This window comes from Podarcis vaucheri (assembly GCF_965113315.1).
Source record: "Podarcis vaucheri genome assembly, chromosome: 5".
NCBI lineage: Eukaryota > Metazoa > Chordata > Lepidosauria > Squamata > Lacertidae > Podarcis > Podarcis vaucheri.
The window spans coordinates 4,893,928-4,903,076 of NC_138763.1; positions in this window are offsets into that span (position 1 = coordinate 4,893,928).

Consider the following 9,149-nt stretch of genomic DNA (forward strand, 5'->3'; position numbering starts at 1 on the left):
TCTATATGCTGATTTTTAATCATTGTTTAATCACTTCAGGATGAGAATAATAATAATAAATTTATTTATACCCCGCCCATTTGACTGGGTTTCTCCAGCTACTCTGGGCGGCTTCCAACAGAATATTAAAATGCAATAACCTATTAAACATTAAAAGCTTCCCTAAACAGGGCTGCCTTCAGATGTCTTCTAAAAGTCAGATAGTTGTTTATTTCCTTTCCACAGGGCAGGCGCCACTACCGAGAAGGCCCTCTGCCTGGTTCCCTGTAGCTTTGCTTCTCGCAATGAGAGAACTGCCAGGAGGCCCTCGGAGCTGGACCTCAGTGTCCGGGCAGAACGATGGGGGTGGTTACACTCCTTCAGATATACTGGACCAAGGCCGTTTAGGGCTTTAAAGGTCAGCACCAAAACTTTGAATTGTGCTCAGAAACGTACTCATGTATTCATAAAGGAAATTTTTAAAATGGACTGCAATAATGTATCTTCAGTAAAGAATGGAATATTGCTGAATGGTCGTAAAAGTGCTTTGAAATGCACAGCTGGATTCCGCCTCAGTTTAAAATCTGCCTGGTGTATTTGCACAGCCAGGTTGACCTCAAAGACGGCTACTCAACCGCACGCCCTCCCTGCAAGGTGGGCCAGCACCCCTTCCCCTTAGACTATTCTCAAACTGGGTTCCATGCGGATTTTATTTTCTGCCAGTAGTCGTGGTAATACTGTATTTAATACGTATTTAATACCGTATTTAACTAATACGGATTTTTCACTCTATAAGACGCACCAGACCACAAGATGCACCTAGTTTTTGGAGGAGGAAAACAAGAAAAAAATATTCTGAATCTCAGAAGCCAGAACAGCAAGAGGGATCGCTGCACAGTGACAGCAGCAATCCCTCTTGCTGTTCTGGTTTCTGGGATAGCTGTGCAGCCTGCATTCGCTCCATAAGACGCACACACATTTCCCCTTACTTTTTAGGAGGGAAAAAGTTAGTCTTATAGAGCAAAAAATACAGTATATGCTCTGTACTGAGAGCTTCCTTTTATACCGTTTCACGAACTGCCCAGAGGGACTTTGTCTTATGGGCAGCAGGTCACTGCGCCGAGCGAAATAAGTATAACTAAAGCATCTCTTCGACGCCCTTTTCGCCTCTCTATTTCAGGCTCCCAACACCTGCCGAGCCTGCTAAGTAGCTTTTGATGAAGAGGCTGGGTCAGGAGCTGTTAATCCCAGAGGCTTAGCTGTCCAGGATGCGCAGGGTCAGAAAGGGCGAAGGAGAGGCGGCTGATGCGGTGGGAAATGTGCCCGGGTTTTTGTGCGCTTCTGAAACAGCCCCGGTGGCAATCTCCCCTTCAGTCAGTGCAGCTGTGGGGAACACCTGACCTGCGGGTCTAAATCAGGCCAATTTGGCAAGCCACACACACCTGCCCTATGACGGCAGGTGTGCAGCAGGTGCAGGATCATCTTTCTGCAGCAAAGTGAGGTTGCGGGGAGACTGCTGATCCGCTAATGGCTCTGTGTTCCCTTCAGGTGACTGGCAGGGGTGCAATCCCCACCCCTCCACCCACCTGTCAATTTTGCCCGGGGGGGGGGGTTGGTCCCACTGCCCAGATCCATTTTTCCAAGTCCTCTTTCAAGAAAACTGAAAAGCAGCCCCGGAAACTTGGCTAATCGATAGAATAATACAAGCAATGACAAACCTAGACAGCATCTTAGAAAGCAGAGACATCACCTTGCCAACAAAGGTCCGTATAGTTAAAGCTATGGTTTTCCCAGTAGTGATGTATGGAAGCGAGAGCTGGACCAGCAAGAAGGCTGATCGCCGAAGAATGGATGCTTTTGAATTATGGTGCTGGAGGAGATTCTTGAGAGTCCCATGGACTGCAAGAAGATCAGAGCTCTCCATTCTGAAGGAAATCAGCCCTGAGTGCTCACTGGAAGGACAGATCCTGAAGCTGAGGTTCCAAGACTTTGGCCACCTCATGAGAAGAGAAGACTCCCTGGAAAAGACCCTGATGTTGGGAAAGATGGAGGGCTCAAGGAGAAGGGGGCGACAGAGGACGAGATGGTTGGACGGTGTTCTCGAAGCTACAAACATGAGTCTGACCAAACTGTGGGAGGCAATGGAAGACAGGAGTGCCTGGCGTGCTCTGGTCCAGGGGGTCACAAAGAGTCGGACACGACTAAACGACTAAACAACAACAACCTTGGGTTAAGAACTTAATTCATTCTGGAGGTCCGTACTTAACCTGAAACTGTTTTTAACCTGAAGCACCACTTTAGCTAATGGGGCCTCCCACTGCTGCTGCGCCGCCACCGCACAATTTCTGTTGTCATCCTGAAGCAAAGTTCTTAACCCGAGGTAATATTTCTGGGTTAGCGAAGGCTGTAACCTGAAGCGTATGTAACCCGAGGTACCACTGTACATTAAAACATAAAATCCAGCAATCGACTGAAATACAAATTAAAATCAGAATAAATCAGATGGCTACCCACAATTTATAACTATAAAGGTTGAGAACACCAGACTCAGCTATTTATATGAGCCGGTGAGAAGAGTTAGAGACACATATATATGAATATGAATTGTGGGGTGGGGTGGGGATGAAGAGGGGTAGGCATGGGTCACATGACTCACCCAAGGGTGCATCCCAGAAGATGTGCACCCCCGTTTTTATTTGGAAGAAGTTGGAAGGTATGGTTTAGATAGGTGCTTTTGTAGCGTCCGTAGAAACTGGTCTGCTGCACAAAAGGTGAAATTAGCATCCGTTGCTCTGCCTGGTTTTGCATGTGGCCCTCAGAAGCTTGTCCGGAAAGGAATTTGGCCCTCAGAGTTTTATTTATTTGTTTAATTTTATTTTTTATTGAATTGGTATACCACACTCCATTTCAGGGCTGTTCACAACATAACAAGTTAAAAAACACAAAATGCGTAATACAAACAAGAACGGAAAGCACAGAAAGTTTCTCCAAGCCTAGTCTGGGCTCTGACTGGCAGCTGCTCCCCAGGCCGTCTTTCTCAGGCCTACCTGAAGATGCTGAGGATCAAAATTGGGCCCTTTGGATGCGGCAACAGCAGCTGGAATCCTGTACGTTCAGAAACGGGAAGAAGGTGAAGTTCCTGCCAGGGAGGAATGGCTTCGAAAAGATAATGGGCTATGTGGAAATGGCGAAATTGACAGCAAAAATAAAGAGAAAAAAGAGACGATTTGTTCATGAAAGAGTGGAGACCCTTTTTGGGCTATTTGAAAAACTGTTATAGCCACGTGGACAGGGTTCGAATTATGAGCAGCGGAATGAAAACAATGACAAATGAAATGGAGGATAATTGTATTAGATCAAAGTATGCCGTATAAAGCAGTACGTATAAGGTGGGAATAAAAACATCACGGAATTAAGGGTGGGATGTCAAAAATTTACGAAAAATGTATATTGAAATATAAGTAAATTTGTAAAAACTGTGAAAATCAATTAAAAAAACTATGTTAAAAAAGAAGAAGAAGAAGCAAACACCCGGCACCTTCTGCATTCAAAGCAGGTGTTCCTCTCGTGAGTTTGGGGAGGGGTGTCTTTCCCTAGGTATTTGGTCCGTGGGTCTGGGCCTTGGGGCAGCGGGATTTCTGCGGCCTGCAACTTTGCCTTCATCGCCAAGCCCAGCGGAAGGAGGTCCGTCCCTCTGGCTTAAACCCCATTCTCCATCACTCAATCCAGTCTGTCGCCATGGCAATGGTGACCGCAGAGAGACCCGGTCACCGTGGCAACCGATCCGGGATGACATCAAAAGCCAAGCTGCCATCCCCAAGGCAACCTCGGGAGCCCGAAAAGAAAAGGAAAGTTATTTGCGGGACTTTGGGTTCCTTCTTCTTTGTTTGTTTGTTTTGCCAGACCCCGGAGGCAAGGAGGCTTACGTAATCCTGGGATTACGCTGGGCCAGTGGGGAGCCAGTAATCCCCTCCTGGGCCCTGCAAGAGGGGAGAGGCAGGGTCCCCAACTCACCCCACAAAGAGCGTCTCCCACACCTCAATTGCAAGCGGAATCGCAGGGGCAGTTTGCTGCTGGATTTAGCGCTGCACGGGTTAAAATTGCATCATGAGCGCGGGATTGAAACTGAACCGTCCGCACATCATTTGGCTATATCGGTTCCGTAATGCTTCTGCAGGATTCTTTCCTGGAGGGGAAATTTCGCAGTACAGAGCAACAAAAGCAGGACCAGAAACAAACCCGAAACATTTGTGGTGTATACAGGATTTCAGGAGGAAGTTACCGGGGGGGGTGTTGCACTGATCAGAAGTAGACTCACCCTGCAGCTTTTGCCGGTGCAAACATTATTTGTAAAACCACAGAACTGTAGAATTGTAGGGATGGAATCCTCCTGCCCACCTAGCAGTTCGAAAGCACACCAGTGCAAGTAGATAAATAGGTACCGCTCCGGCGGGAAGGTAAAGGGCGTTTCCGTGCGCTGCTCTGGCTCGCCAGAAGTGGCTTAGTCATGCTGGCCACATGACCCGGAAGCTGTACACCGGCTCCATCACCCAATAAAGCGAGATGAGCGCCGCAACCCCAGAGTTGGCCACGACTGGACCTAATGGTCAGGGGTCCCTTTACCTTTACCTTTCGGGATGGAATCACAGCTAAATAATCTCAGACAGGTGAACCTGTGTTCAGAAATCTCCAATGAAGGACAGTCCGCTATCAAATAGCAATGACCCTCAGAAAGTTTCCCCAAATGTTTAGTCAGAAACTCCTTTCTTGTAACTTGAAGCCATGAGTTCGAGTCCTCTGCCCGACCGGGAGGCCAAGTGAGGTGAGCGCCTCAGGCGACAGGTACTGAGGGACAGGGCCTGGTCTGCACCCTCTGACCTGACCTGCCGCTCTCTGGCACAGCAGAGGACGCTGCCCTGTTGCCAGGCCCAACAGCTGGACTCGGTACCCTTTGCGCACAGAAAGAGGGGCAGAGCCATCTCGCCCTTCGCCTCAGGCGGCAAAATGTGCTTTGAAGTCCCCCACACCCTCTTCAAGCGCAGCAATAGCCCGACTTTTCCACGCAGAGGTAAACCGTGGCTTGCTGCTACACCCGACCCGGGAAACCGTGGTTTGTTGTGCTCAGCCTGCAAACTGGGACCAAGCCCTGGTGGGCAACCTGGCATTGCAGGGCTGGCACAGACTGGTCTTTGCCCGGTCGGGACGGTGCAGAGGGGGTCCTCGCGTGCCGCTCCCACTTGTTATTTATTGCCACTCGCTGGCGAGCTTCCACCGCGACAGCTTGAGCCAAGCTAGGCCTGGCGCTTGCCCGCCAGCTGCCGTCCTCGGCCGTCCTGCCAACCCATGGCACTCCGCTCCCCTCCGGCTTTGTTCAGGCAACAATGGTGCCATCTGTGCACACCCGGGGGGGGGGCAAGGCAGGAGGAACTGAGGCCGGGCAACAAAAGGGCTGCGGTTTCCGCGGCTGACAGGCCTCCTTTTCACCTGCCAGCTCCCTCCTTTGTGAGCAGGGAGAAGGAAGCGCACTCTGCGGCTGCACAGCTCCCCACCAAAGTGATTAACAGCTGGGGGGGGAGAGAGAGAGAGAGAGAGAGCAGAGCTGGCTTGCAGGGGGTTAATGGGGGCGAGGCGGCCTTGGTGGCTGTTGCTAGGTTAAATAGCCCGACCTTGCCCAATGGGAGCCTGTCCTGGTGACATCATGCTCACACAGCTGGGCTTTCCATTGGCTGCGCATGCCGTCCTTTCAGAGAGCCTCCAGGAAAGTGGATAGGGGAGGGGGGCTCTGTCACCTCTGCCTCCCCCTGAGTTTTAAGGCCTGAGCTGCAAACAAGGAATGACATCAAGGCTGGTTTAAATCAGCCAGGAGAGGAGAGGGAATCAGGGAATCCAGTTCTGCAAAGGAGTAGATGGAGCCAGTGGCGTAGCGTGGGGGATGCAGGGGGGGCGGCCGCACCGGGCGCAACATCTGGGGGTTAGGGGGCGCAAATCCACGGGTTAGGGGGCACAAATTACTTGCCTTGCCCCGGGTGCTGACAACCCACACTACCCCACTGGATGGAGCATGCATGCAAACTGGGGAAAACAGCTGGCAGCCTGGGAGGGGAACCTCTGCAGCCCATTGAGCTTTTGCGGGGGGCTTAGGTACAAAACGAAAGCCTTTTTCGTTCCCCATGCAGGTGCCAGGGAGTTAAGCAAAATTGTCATTTATCTGAAGGCTGCCGTTGCTTATGAACCCAGTGATCAGAGTAAGATTTAATAATACAGTGGTACCTCTAGATGTGAACGGGATCCGTTATGGAGCCCTGTTCGCATTTAGAAGCAATCCCACAGATAATTCCTTTTCCCATCACCATCCACCACCCCTCACCTCACCTTTGTGTTAGACTTCCAGTCTACTCAACTGCAATTTCTTTCCACTTCTATTACTTTCTTTCACACAATTCATGCTAATTTCATGCTTCTTTTTCTATTACACATTGTTATCCATCTTATTTAGTATTCCAGTATTTAAAACAGAACTTGTTTATTCTAATAGGAGTTCTGATTTTTCAATATGGTTTTGCAAGTATCCTTTAAACACCTTCCAGTCCCCGTAGGAATCTCTGGTCCTAAAGCTCTGATCCTTTGCAGGATATCTTCTTCTTCTCCTTTGGCAATCACTCATAGCCAAGTAAGATCTTCCAAAACAGGGTTTTAGCTGTGAGTCCGTAAGTGACCGTGGAGGCCAGTTCTGGATCCACACCTCCTTCCAAAGTGGGGACATTGGTTTCCGGGCGGGAGTTGATCACAGTGTGGATTTGCCAAGCGTGCCTTCCTCTTGGCATGTTTCTCCCTTGCATCCTGAGTTCGAGTGTCTTCAAAACCCATGACTGCTTTGGAAAAGGCTGTTCTCCAATTGGAACGCTCGCAGGCCAGTGTTTCCCAGTTATTGGATATATTCAAGGAAAGAAAAGGCCGGGGAGTTAAGGTAAAGGTAAAGGGACCCCTGACCGTTAGGTCCAGTCGTGGCCGACTCTGGGGTTGCGGCGCTCATCTCGCTTTATTGGCCAAGGGAGCCGGCGTACAGCTTCCGGGTCATGTGGCCAGCATGACTAAGCCACTTCTGGCGAACCAGAGCAGCGCATGGAAATGCCGTTTACCTTCCTGCTGGAGTGGTACCTATTTATCTACTTGCACTTTGATGTGCTTTTGAACTGCTAGGTTGGCAGGAGCTGGGACTGAGCGACGGGAGTTCACCCCATCGCGGGGATTCAAACCGCCGACCTTCTGATCAGCAAGCCCTAGGCTCTGTGGTTTAACCCACAGCCCAGTTGTCAGATATATTCAAGGAAAGAAAAGGCAGGGGAGTTAATCCTACACAAATCCAGAGCGGAGTCCCTAAGGTGGTTGGATGCTGCCTTGGGCGCCTCCTTCTGGCAACACCTGCAGCCAAGCGGGTGCCAAATGTCTTGTTCTGCTTTCCTTTGGACCACATCAGGGAGGCCAGGGGGGGGGTTGTCTTGCCGTCTGGGCCGCCCAGGATCTCCAGACGCACTGCCCAGGCTTGCACCCCAGGGAGCTCACTTTGGGGCTACTAACACAGCAGCTTGACTTCACCCTCGGAGGCAAACTCCATTGTCTTTTGAGACAGACGGGTGCCAACCACAACAGTGCAAGCATGCCCAGGGTCAGCTGTGTCAAGAATTTTCCAGAACACAGAAAGCTGCCTTCTGCTGAGTCAGACCATTGCAACATCTACCTCAGTGTTGTCTGCAAGGATAATAATAATAATAATAATAATAATAATAATAATAATTTTTACCCCACCCATCTGGCTGGGCTTCCCTAGCCACTCTGGCTAGGGCGGGTGCCACCACCGAGAAGGCCCTTTGCCTGGTTCCCTGTAATTTGGCTTCTTGTAGTGAAGGAACCGCCAGAAGGCTCTCGGCGTTGGACCTCAGTGTCCGGGTAGAACGATGGGGGTGGAGACGCTCCTTCAGATATACTGGACTGAGGCCATTTAGGGCTTTAAAGGTCACTTTGAATTGTGCTCGGAAACCTACTAGAAGCATTTCTGAAAAGGAAGCTCTTCCAGCCCTACCTGCTATCAGGATTTGAACCCAGGACATTCCAGCTGCAAGGCAGTTGCTCTCCCACTAAACAATGGCCAATGACTACTGGGCAATGTAGTGTTTCTCCATGAGATGGAAAGCGAAGGTCTGTGCTCTTTGGCCTGTTGAGATCTAAATATTCATAATTTGGAACTGAGCAGAATACCGAACCAACCTTGTTGGAGACAGTAAAATAGTAACATGATATCCTGTTGGCATTCGCACCCAGATGCATTATGCATTTGTGAGAATGCCTGTACAGTCCAAAGCAGCCTTGAGTGCCCAGACACTGGCAGACTACAACTCCCATCACCCTTGACTTTTGGCTACGCCGGAAGGGGACAATGGGAGTTGTAGTCTGCCACTGGCTTCTTGGGAAAAAAGCAATGACAAACCTATACAGCATCTTAAAAAGCAGAGACATCACCTTGCCGACAAAGGTCCGTATAGTTAAAGCTATGGTTTCCCCAGTAGTGATGTATGGAAGTGAGAGCTGGACCATAAAGAAGGCTGATCGCCGAAGAATGGATGCTTTTGAATTATGGTGCTGGAGGAGACTCTTGAGAGTCCCATGAACTGCAAGAAGATCAAACCGATCCGTTCTGAAGGAAATCAGCCCTGAGTGCTCACTGGAAGGACAGATCGTGAAGCTGAGGCTCCAAGACTTTGGCCACCTCCTGAGAAGAGAAGACTCCCTGGAAAAGACCCTGATGCTGGGAAAGATGGAGGGCACAAGGAGAAGGGGACGACAGAGGACGAGATGGTGGGACAGTGTTCTCGAAGCTACCAGCATGAGTTTGACCAAACTGCAGGAGGCAGTGGAAGACAGGAGTGCCTGGCATGCTCTGGTCCAGGGGGTCGCAAAGAGTCGGACACGACTAAACAACTAAACAACAACAGTCTGCCAATGTCTGGGGGCCCAAAGGTGAAGGACTCTCGTCCAAAACAGAGGCGGCTAATCTGTGGCGCTTGGGCAAACGTCATGCGAGGGAGCGATGGAAAGAGGAATGGGGAAATGTGGCCCTAAGCTCAGAGTTTTGGCAAGAGAGATGGCCGCTTTCCTGTCAAACAAGGGGGGAG